The sequence below is a fragment of the Apium graveolens genome, chromosome 2 (assembly GCF_009905375.1).
Source record: "Apium graveolens cultivar Ventura chromosome 2, ASM990537v1, whole genome shotgun sequence".
NCBI lineage: Eukaryota > Viridiplantae > Streptophyta > Magnoliopsida > Apiales > Apiaceae > Apium > Apium graveolens.
The window spans coordinates 18,328,642-18,341,564 of NC_133648.1; the positions used below are offsets into that span (position 1 = coordinate 18,328,642).

Genomic DNA, 12,923 nt, shown 5'->3' on the forward strand with positions numbered 1-12,923 from the left:
TGTAAAATGGAGCTTAGTCATCTGAGGAATAAGCGTGATGAGCAGTCAGTTTTGAGATATAAGGAAGTGAAGAATCATCTATTTCTGATCCTCGACCAAAGAGAAATATTCTGGAGACAACGATCAAAACAGCTGTGGCTTCAAGCGGGTGATAAAAATACGAAGTATTTCCATGCTTCAGCTTCAACGAGAAGGAGATCTAATAGAATTCAAAGACTGAGAAAGGTAGATGGAGAGTGGTGTGATTGGGACAGTGGATTAGCAAATCTGATCTCGGGCTATTTCCAAGATTTATTTAATTCAGAGCAAACTGAGGAAGAAGAGGTGATCAGGTGTGTGAAAGAATCAATTTCTTCCGAGCAAAATGCAGAGTTACTGAAACAAGTCACGGCGGAGGAGGTTAAAAAGGCTCTTTTCCAAATGAACCCGGATAAATCTCCAGGCCCGGATGGTATGACTCCGGCTTTTTATCAAAAGCACTGGTCCATTATAGGGGGTGATGTTGTGGATATGGTAAGAAAGTTCTTTCAACACGGAATAATTACAAAGGGATTAAACGATACAAATATTGTGCTTATCCCTAAAAAGAAGAATCCGAGTTCGGTAGGGGATTTACGTCCTATCTCTTTATGTAACGTGGTAATGAAAGTGATCACCAAAGTTTTGGCGAATCGGATGAAAGAGATGTTAGTTTCTGTTGTGTCGGACACCCAAAGTGCCTTTATTCTGGGGCGCTTGATCTCAGATAATATCATGGTAGCGTATGAAGTCATGCACTACCTAAAAAGAAAGAGAATTGGTAAAGATGGTTATATGGCGCTCAAGTTGGATATGAGCAAAGCCTATGACCGTATCGAATGGAGCTTCTTAAGCAAAATCCTTAGAAGGATGGGGTTTAGTTCTTGGTGGACTCATCTGGTGCTGCAATGTGTGTCTACGGTCTCTTACAATATTGTCCACGGTGATGTAGAGATGGGGCCTATTGTGCCAAGCAGAGGCATCCGGCAAGGGGATCCGCTTACAATAAGTCTGGTAACAAAAGTTTACAAAGCGAGGTATTTTACGGATAGTAATTTTTTCAACTCGAAGTTGGGAAGTAACCCCAGTTTTGTTTGGAGAAGCATCTGGGAATCGAAGGATCTCGTTAAAAACGGAGTTCGATGGAATATAGGGCCAGGGAATCAGATCACTATCAAAGACCAGCCTTGGTTAGAAGACGAATTTAATCCCTGCATTACAACGAATTCTGAGGTGCTAGAAAATCAGAGGGTGGCTTTGATTATGTGCTTGGACAGAAGAGAGTGGGATGAAGACATTGTTAGAGATATATTCAATGAGAGGGATCAAAACTCTATCTTGAACACCCACATTGCTGAGGACATTGGTCAGGACAGTATGTATTGGAGGCTAGAGAATTCTGGCGTTTATTCCGTCCGAAGCGCTTATAAGTTTCTCCAGGTGCAGAAAAATAGGTGGAGAGGTGACTGTGTGGAAAGTGTTTGGGCAAAGATCTGGAAAATAAAAGCCCCTCCAAAGACTTTAAATACTCTTTGGCGCGCGTTATCGCTCTGTCTTCCATGCAATATGCAACTTCAACAAAAACACGTTCAGATTTCTGGTATTTGTCCGGTATGCTCGGATAAAGAAGAATCAATAGTTCATGCTCTTGTGGAATGTCGTTTTACAGCACAGTGCTGGAGGATAGCTCTTCCGAATATTCAAGTTCAGACTCAAGTTTCGTTTCCAGGGTGGTTGGAGCAGATTCTGAGCCGCTGCAATCAGGAGGATAGGGAGAAGGTCGCTATGGTTTGTTGGGCAGATTGGAGAGCCCGAAATGAGCTAGTATGGAACCAAAAGGAATCACAAGCTTCTAAGGTGGTGGAGTCAGCAGTAGAGTACCTTAAACAATGGAAGTTAGCCCAAGTTAATTCTAATATTGCTCTGGTGTCATCTTTAGAGGAGGGTGACGAAGCTTATAATTGGGTCAAGCCACAGATTGACACAACTAAGGTAAGTGTTGACGCAGCCATTTTTAAAGATCGTGAGGAGTTTGGTTTTGGGATGGTAGCTCGAGATCACCTGGGAGGTTTAATTAAAGCTAAGTCAGTGCTTCAGAAAGGTGTCTCAACTCCTGAAATTGCTGAGGCTATGGAAATTAAGGAAGCTCTTAGCTGGATAAAGCAAGAAGGGTGGCCGAGAGTTGAGTTGGAATCGGATAGTTTGGTGACAGTGCAGGCAGTTCGAAGCAGTTTGGCCATGAGATCACCTTTTGGCCGCATTGTAGAGGAGTGTCGGTCTAGCCTTAGTCAATTAAGCAATGTTGCTTTGTTTTTCATTAGACGGTCTGCAAATATGGTGGCTCACCAGCTAGCTAAAACATCATATTTATATTCTGATCGTAGTTTTGATAGGAGGTCTGTTCCTATTGATGTGATGAACTATATTTTGGCTGATTGCCCGTTCTAATATAGCTCCATTTTCGTCAAAAAAAAAAATCCCTTACTCTCAAATTTTAAAAAGGTGTAAAACAAGTTAAAGATAAACACAATAATTATATTTTTATTTTAAATCGTACTCCCGAATTTTAAAAAAAAATAAAAATAAGTGATAATGATTATAAATTTTACATAATTTACCCCTAAAACTTTTATCCTATTATTTGGACGAAAATACTTTACATCTCTATCATTTATTTCCTTCCTTAATCAAAACATCGGAACAAAGGCCCTCATATTTGACAAAAAAAGTTGATCTACCAATGTGACAATAAGCAGCCTCAGCCTGGTTATCTTCAAACCATATATATTTCTGAGGCACAACTATTCTTATTTCACTTCTATCAGTAAAATATTTATTTTCCTCTTTTTTTTTTATCTCTCTACTCTCATATTTTCCCGCCCTTCAATCATTATTAAAATATATATTATTTAAATAATAAGGCAATTATAAGACAAATTGTTAAAGTTGATATATCAAAATAATATCTAAAATCACTAATACACTATTATTTATTATCTATATTTATAATATATCTACTAGAAAATTTTTGGGCTTACACATTATATATTAAAACGGATACTAATTTTACTTTGACAATTTTTGATGATTTGTGTTAAAATTAAATAAAAAGTAACTATGTGTTCATATTAACATCACCGGTTATAATAATTCATACCGCGCTTCTATACTCTTTATTAATAAGTGAAACAATGTATAATTTGGAGTTAAAATTATCAAAGTACCAAGTACCAAATGTGGTACTTACCTGTATAAGTTGACTTTTATTCTCACTAAACTTTATTTTTAACACGACCTGATATAAGTAGACTTCTATTTTCAGTAAACTTTGTTTTTAACACAAATCAACTTATATTCTTTGTAAATTTTATTTTCAAAGATTGAAAAAGCTAATTATAAGATAATTATTAAATTATATTAATTAATATTAAATTATCTAAAGAACATATACTTGGTTCATAAGATAGAAATACAATTCGTTTCACAAAAATAAAATTAATATGTTAGATTTCTATATTAAATCAAACAATGCAAAACTAAAATTATAATGGAAAATTTCATAACGGATTCGATTATTTTTAATCACATAATTATTTTTTGCAAGTATCGATTTAATATTGATTTTAATATATTAATTTTAATTCGTATTTTGCACGGATTATGAATAATTTGGTGCTAAAAGTATCAAAGTACCAAATTTGGTACTTACCTATATAAGTTGACTTATATTCTCAATAAACTTTATTTTTAACACAAATTGACCTGATATAAGTTGACTTTTATTTTCAGTAAACTTTATTTTTAACACAAATCAACTTATATTCTTTGTAAATTTTATTTTCAAAGATTGAAAAGGCTAATTATAAGATAATTATTAAATTATATTAATTAATATTAAATTATCTAAAGAACAGATACTTGGTTCATAAGATATAGATACAATTCGTTTCACAAAAATAAAATTAATATGTTAGATTTCTATATTAAGTCAAACAATGAAAAACTAAAATTATAATGGAAAATTTCATAACTGATTCGATTATTTTTAACCACATAATTATTTTTTGCAAGTATCGATTTAATGTTGATATTAATATATTAATTTTAATTCGTATTTTGCACGGATTATGAATAATTTGGTGCTAAAAGTATCAAAGTACCAAATTTGGTACTTACCTATATAAGTTGACTTATATTCTCAATAAACTTTATTTTTAACACAAATTGACCTGATATAAGTTGACTTTTATTTTCAGTAAACTTTATTTTTAACACAAATCAACTTATATTCTTTGTAAATTTTATTTTCAAAGATTGAAAAGGCTAATTATAAGATAATTATTAAATTATATTAATTAATATTAAATTATCTAAAGAACAGATACTTGGTTCATAAGATATAGATACAATTCGTTTCACAAAAATAAAATTAATATGTTAGATTTCTATATTAAGTCAAACAATGAAAAACTAAAATTATAATGGAAAATTTCATAACTGATTCGATTATTTTTAACCACATAATTATTTTTTGCAAGTATCGATTTAATGTTGATATTAATATATTAATTTTAATTCGTGTTTTGCACGAATTATGAATAATTCTCTATAAATATTAATTCGATGTTTTTTAGTCTCGGGCCCGTGTGTCGCATGAGTTATCAATTATCTATATTTTTTATTAATAAGTGAAACCATATATAATTTGGTGCTTAAGGTACCAAAGTACCAAATTTTGGTATCCGGCTAAAATTGTGGATAACTTTTTAAAAATAATGCTTCAACGATATATTACTAATAACTAAAAAGTTAGAAGTTGTACTCAATTTGTCCCAATTTATTTGTCCAATTCGACTTTTATGTGTAATTCAAGGTGCAGTGTCCGCATAATTTCGCTCATTATTTTTTACAGCATATAAGTTGACTTCTATTCTTAATAAACTTTGTTTTAACATAAATCAACTTTTTTTTGTAAATTTTATTTTCTTTTTAGTTAGTGTTCATCCAATTGTCTATTTACTTCACAAAATAAAAAAATTTAAACGATATGTAAATTATATTAAAAATTTATTAAATTACGTTGAATTAAATTAAATAACTTATATTTATTTTTAATTATAGAAAAACTACAAACTACTAAGTAAATAACTAACATGAATTGACTTATATTCTCTGTAAACTTTATTTATCTTTAAATTGTATTAAAAATTAAGTTACGTTAAATTAAGTAAAATAACATATATTTGCTTTTATTTTGAAAAATTACGAACTATAAAGTAATCTATTAACACGAATTGACTTCTACTCTTGGTTTTATTTTCTTTAGTATAATTTTAAAAATAAATAAGTAATAGCAAATGATTTTGGTAACATTTATTAACTTTTAAACTGAAAAATTATTGATTTAAACATTGTATTTGTTACTGTCCATCATAACGTTAATTTACTTTGAATTAAAAAATATATTTTAACAGTACCAAATTTATGGGTTGTATTTAGATTATATTAGGTAATATTAAATTAAGTTTAATAACATCTATTTTCTTTTAATTTGTAAATTATTTTTTATCGATAATTAAGTAATATTAAATAAATATATTGAAAAGACTAATTATAAGATAATTATCAAATTATATTAATTAATATTAAATTATCTAAAGAATAGATATTTGGTTCATAAGATAGAGATACAATTTGTTTCACAAAATAAAACTAATATGTTAGATTTCTATATCAAATAAAATAATGCAAAACTAGAATTAGAGGGGGAAATTTCATAACTGATTCAATTCTTTTTAACCACATAACTATTTTTTGCAAGTACCAATTTAATAATAATATTAATACATTAATTTTAATTCGTGTTTCGCGCGGATTATAAATAATTCTATACAAATATTAATTTGATATTTTTAATCTCGGGTACCGGTTATCAACTCTATACTAATAAGTAAATTATGTTTAGGTTCTAAATATTGGTAATCACTAAAAAATTGTACAACTATTTTTAAAATTTTATGTAATAAAATCTCAACCGACAAAAATTAACTTCTACTCTCAGTAAAATTTATTTCCCTTCAATTTTTATTTGTTGTTGAACATTCAAACATCGTTTTACTTTAAAATAACCTTATTAGTAAATTAACATGTTTAAGTGCATGCATAACTAAAATTATACGGTGAAATTTTAGAATTACACTTAACTTCGATTTTTTTAACTACATATTTTAACAGTATTTTATATATTATTTAGATCTACATTTTATACGGATTATGAGTTTCAGTTTTATGCAAATAATAACATGATACTGTTATTTTTAGATTAGGGTCAGTACTTGGCACGGGTTACCAACTAGTGTCATATTATTCATAAACTTTTTTAATATTCATATTGAGACTAGCACTCACTATTGTACGAGAGAATTTCTAAGATGGGTGCCAACAAGTGTTACCGTCATATGGCATGAAGTGCCTTGACATCTTTGTTATAGGATTTGTTGGAATATAACTGTTATGTCAAGTTAGTTAGCGTGGGATGTCAATTTAAAGATGTCAAAAATTGGCATATCATAAAGTATGGTACTATTACTTCATTTGTGTTCTTAATTATATATAAAATATTATTTATATTCTGCATTTTTGGTTGAATTTATAAATTTGACATTTTGGATGCCTATCATTAAGGTATTTCTTAGAAAAAGGTGTTAAAATGATGTGAAGGATCGAGATATTATAAAAAAAAGTATTTTCGATTATTTGAGAAAGTTGCCCCTCCGTTCTAAGTAATTTCTAAAGTAGAAAATGGCCAAACATGATTTTGACCAACATCAGCCGATCAGGCAAAACTGGTGGGCAGTAAAATTTAGAATCAATCGATGTTCGATCTGTGAACTTCATAAAGTAGCTAGGTAGCAGATATATAACTTTTCAAATGCATAATGATAAATGGTATAACGAATTTGTTTGTCAAATCAGAACAACTGCTATTTGGTTCTATATATATTGCAGTTTGTAGATATCACAGAATACATAGTAATAACAGTACTCCTCCGCCAAAACTGATAAATATGGCTCTTCAATGTCTGAGTACGACCTTCCTATTTACTGCACTTCCCCGCAGTTTTATTCCTTTAGCAAGAAGTAATTATAAACTCTTTGCTAGTGAACGGCCAGTTCATGATTGCATAAGATCCAAAGCAAAAATACCTGAACAAGATCACGGTGCAGCTCTTAGAAGAAATGCAAACTATTCACCAAGTTTCTGGGATTACAATTTCGTCAAGTCACTAAACAGCGATTATACTGTACTAATACTTGTTCTGTAGCTCATTCTTAGTAGCAATTTTTAACATTGCAATCTCTACACTGATATGTACTTGGTGTCAAGTCACTAAACAGCGATTATACTGTACTAATACTTGTTCTGTAGCTCATTCTTAGTAGCAATTTTTAACATTGCAATCTCTACACTGATATGTACTTGGTATAGATTATCCGATAACATGCATGATGCTACACTCTAGCTATAATTAAACGTCTCATTCATGCAGAAACAGATGTCCCATTGGCCAAGCTTGAGTTGCTTGACGCGGTTCAAAGGCTAGGGTTGAACTATAGATTTTACAATGATGTGAAGCAAGCAATTGATGTTATATATAATAGCACTGATGCATGGTTGAATGACGATCTTCATTCAACAGCTCTGCGATTTAGGATTCTCCGGGAGCATGGATATGCTGTGCCACAAGGTTTGTTATGCTTTACTTTTGTATCAGTGCTAAGGGGAGCATGGATATATATATTAATGATTTATTCATTAACGTCATCAAAATCAGAATTATTTACGTCTTACCTTAATCTCTCATCTTCTTTGTTTTTTGGCAGATGTGTTCAGGACATTCATAGACGACGACACTGGTAATTTTGAGGCAAATCTTAGTGAGGATGTGAAGGGATTGCTCAGCTTGTATGAAGCATCTTTCTTTGGCTTTCAAGGCGAAGAAATCATTGATAAAGCAACGGCCTTTTCAACAACACACTTAAAGAATTCTGTCAACAACGGTAGATTATCCTCCGACATGGCAGCAAAAGTGAACCATGCCTTAGATATGCCTTTGCATTGGAAACTACCAAGAGCGGAGGCTATATGGTACATTAATGCATACGAGAAAGAACAAAACATGAACCCTGACTTGCTTAGGTTCGCCAAGTTAGACTACAACATCATCCAATCAGTTAACCAGAAAGAAGTTGGCAAACTAGCAAGGTAATTATAAACGGATTTTCTGTGGTGTGATTTTCTAGGGACTATGGAACTGAATTGATAGTTAAAGGAAAAGTTAACCTCGAGGTTAATATTCTCAATAACAATTACAGTTGGTGGACGGAGACTGGTTTAGGCAAGACGAGCTTTGCAAGAGACAGGTTAGTAGAACATTATTTCTGGTGCAGTGGAATGGTTCCGAGTCCAGAATATAGCGCTTTCCGAGAAATGGGAACCAAAGTAATTTGTTTGCTTATAATCATTGACGACTTGTACGATATATATGGGTCATTAGAAGAGCTAGAGCTCTTCACAGATTTTATTGACAGGTACATGTGATTAATACATTTCTTCCTACTATTGAGGATTTCTAAGTAAAAATTAACACTGAATCATATATGTTTTTTTCAGATGGGATATTACGGAAATTGACAAGCTCCCAAATAACTTAAAGACAGTTCTTCTTGCAGTGTTCAATACCACAAATCAAATAGGATTCTGGACATTGCAAGAACGAGACTTTAACATCATTCCGTATTTAAGTAAACAGGTATGACATTGTGTCATGCGTCTGCAACAAATTTTCACTGTAATATTGAAGTAATTCATCTACCTTATACGCTTAACAGACCGCCTCAAATTTTTTTTTTTTTGGAACCATGGCAGTGGACAAATATGTGTAAAGCTTTTCTCAAAGAAGCAAAATGGTATTATTCCGGATACAAGCCAACATTAGAGGAATATATAGAAAATGGTGCAGTTTCAGGTGCAGCTCCGATCGTGTTGTTTTGTGCTTACTTCCTAACTGCAGAAAAGATTATAACTGTGGAGGCATTGGATTATATTGACAAGCTTCCGAGTATTATGTGGTGCTCCTCCATGATTCTTCGACTAACCAATGATCTAGGAACATCATCCGTATGTACACTGATGACCTTAACACAGAATCATTTTTATGTCTTCATATTTATGTACTAATTGTAATTGGATTTACATGCAACTCAGGAAGAGTTGGCACGAGGGGATTCTTTGAAGGCAGTCCAGTGCTACATGAACGATACTGGAGCAAGTGAAGCAGAGTCCAGAAAATATGTTGATAATATAGTGCACGAGACATGGAAGATTCTGAATAAAGATTTGCTTGGAAGTTATCCTTTCGGTGAACCATTTCTCACAGCGAATCCAAATCTTGCAAGGACAACTCAAACCTTTTATCAGTACGGAGATGGACTTGGCATCCCTCAAAACTGGATCAAGGACCTTTTGAAATCGTTATTGGTGGAACCATTTACTCTTTAATCGTTGAATGCAGCTTCTGAACTCATGACTGTTGGAATTTAATCTTAAACTTATCATTTAAGTATTTTCTTTATTTAGTTGTTTTATTGTTTTGTTTTAAATAAACGTTGTAATCCGCCCGTTGTAATGCATAGGACTTGGTCATTTGATTGTTCAGAGTTTTGAGGAGTGTGGGAGCAGTGGAGTCGAAGTTTGAATGTAGTTGCTGATTTTTAGCATCCCCATTAAGTAGTAATCATGTTATATATAATTTGCATATACTAGTTTTATTGAATGGGATAAGATCCATCATATATTTTCCCGGTTAATATATATACAAATATTGTGTTCGTTTTCAAACATTAGCTTTCTGATTTCATCACGTGATATCAGAGCTATAAATTTAAAGGGCTTGTGAAGTTATTTAAATATATATATAGATAAGCAATCTTTGTATTTTTTCAAATGGTATCAAATAATTTTCTCTTTCGATATCTACATTAAAAGGAGATCATTATAATTCACGGACTGTTAAAATGAAATCATATTTGAAAGTTATAAGTTTGTGGGAAGCAATTGAGAGTAATGTTGAACCAACCCCTCTTCCACAAAATCCAACAGCATCTCAAATAAAAAAAACGTGATAAAAAAGCGGCAAGAGAAGCAAAGGCACTTCCATGTATTCATTCGGCGGTGTCGGATGGAATCTTCACAAGTATCATGACTTGCGAGTCACCAAAAGAGTCATGGAGCATGCTAAAGGAAGAGTTTGAAGGAAAAGCTAAAACAAAAGTTGATGTAAGTTTTGAATCTCAAATTCTTCCTTTAGCATGCTCCATGTCTCTTTTGGTGACTCGCAAGTCATGATACTTGTGAAGATTCCATATGACACCGCTGAATGAATACATGAAAGTGCCTTTACTTCTCTTGCGGCTTCTTCGTCACGTTTTTTTTTATTTGAGCTACTATTGGATCTTTTGGAAGAGGGGTTTGTTCAACATCACTCTTAATTGCTTCCCACAAACTCATAGCTTTCAAATCCAAAAACGTGACGAAGAAGCGACAAGAGAAGCCAAGGCACTTTCATGTATTCATTCGGCGGTGTCGGATGGAATCTTCACAAGTATCATGACTTGCGAGTCACCAAAAAAGGCATGGAGCATGTTAAAGGAAGAGTTTGAAGGAATTGCTAAAATAAAGTTGATGCAAGTTTTGAATCACAAACGAGAATTTGAGATGCAGCGGATGAAGGGGAACAGAACTATTAGGAAATATGTGAGTAAGCTTATGAGCATTGTTAACAAAATTAGGTTGTTTGGTTTTCTGGTGAGCGTTATTGAAAAACATGAGTCTAAAATATACTCACTTGAAGATTCCAAAGACCTATCCAAAGTAACCCTAATGGAGTTAGTCAATGCCCTTAGTACCGTAGACCAAAAGATATCAATGAGGGAGGAAGAAAATGGAGAAAAAAATTGAGGGACTTTTATTAGCTAAAACTTCATTCTCAAAAGGCACAGGTAATAAGGTTCAATGCAACAACTGTCATAGGATCGATCATGAAGAAAATAATTATTGGCACAAAAAAGCCATTATGCTTCAAATACAAAAGATAAGGGCATCTGGCAAAGTATTGTAGATTCCAATTTGATGAAGAAGTCATGGCACAATTGGTCGAGGGAGAACGTTGAAAGAGATGTGTCCTAAGTCCAATCATGTATGATGATTTAGGAATAACTTTTATATAATATGTTTTGATTTCGTTGATATTAATAAAAGACTTGTTTTGGTTTTATTGCGGGCTTTATCTATTTAAGTGTTTAAATAAGATATACCATAGTTTAGAGTGAAGCTTTTTATGGATTATGATGAGATCATAATAATGAGACCTAAAAGATGATAACTCTAAACTTAAATATTTCCTGGTCATAGGATTACTAACTGGTAATTAGTAATCTGCAAAGATCGGTACATACTATGCTTGCTTCATTATGAAGGATGTCTGTTCTCATAGACATTTGTGTGGTGACACTATAGCTAGTATATAGGTGCTTATTATAGAATAAGTTCACTGAACATGACTCACACAGTTGAACAACTGATGGAGTTCACTCACGTGTCAACAATTGTTCCCATAGTGATAGTTGTACAAGTATCCTTAGACTTGAGGTCATCATAGTCATCTTGTGTACACTGAACTATGCTTTGGTTTAGTTCTTAGTCTCTAGGGACAATTATAAGGGCTCTACTCGGTATAGGAATTTGTACACGAAGATAGTGTATGATCAATAAAGGATCTACCCCTTCCAATGAAGGAAGAGAATGTTCAATACTGATCCACTTATGCTAGTTCAGGAATCTCTGGCCAGACTGAATGAAATTAGAAAGGAGTTTCTAATTTACATTAAATAGAACTAAGCATAGTGAATGGGAAAGCAAATGATAAAATAAGATAGGCTTGACACAAGTTCCATGCCTTATATTTAATCGTGACATTGCAGGGTAGAAGGAATTGATTGTACGGTAACTACTCACTGAATAGGTTCTTGGTATTCTAAGCAGTGAATTCGTATTATCCGGATAGTCGCGATATGCTGAGAAGTATCCCTCACGATGTAGAATAAATATGATTAATTTATTAATTAATCATATTTAATGAATTGGAGAATTTATATAAATAATGATAAAATAGTTTTATTATTATTTATTTCTACTACCGGCTTAATATTCAACCTACAGGCTTACACCATAAAAGAGAATGATTTAATGGTGGAGGAATTAATTAATAATGGCTGGTAATTATTTATTTGTGAAATAAATAATTAATTAGCAGATTTAATAATTGATTAAATGAGATTTAATTAATTATAAATTAATTAAGAAAAGTTCTTAATATTATTAATTAAGAATTTAATTTTGGAAATTAAATCAAGTGAGAGAATTATTTTTCTAAAGTGTTTAGAAAAGGGATTAATGATTAAAGGTGTTTTAATTATTAGTTAATTGGTTAATAAGAATAATCAATTAAAGGGTTAATAATAATAATATTTTATGGAAAATTTTCAGCTGAAAATTTTGCCCATAAATATACTATTATAAACCCTATTTGCCTCAACCCAAATAATAAACCTTAATTCTAAAGTAGAACAAGAGGGAGGCAACTAATTCTCTCAACCTCTTCCTCCTCCATCACATTGTACTCTTGGTGGATACCGGTGGAGTGCTTCACACTTGAGGAGCAGCTGCTAGGGATTTCCGTTCATCGTTCTTTTATCGCTATTAAAGACCTCCATCTTTCCATTAACGTAAAGCTTCTTAAGGTAAATATACTGAACTACGAATTAAATATTATTTTTCGCATGGA

The 12,923-nt window shown here is 32.1% G+C and overlaps 1 pseudogene; it reads left to right on the plus strand.

Annotated features, from left to right (window-relative positions):
- Positions 1-7,085: 7,085 nt before the first annotated feature.
- On the plus strand, positions 7,086-9,678 carry LOC141705845 (beta-bisabolene synthase-like; annotated as a pseudogene).
- Positions 9,679-12,923: the final 3,245 nt, after the last annotated feature.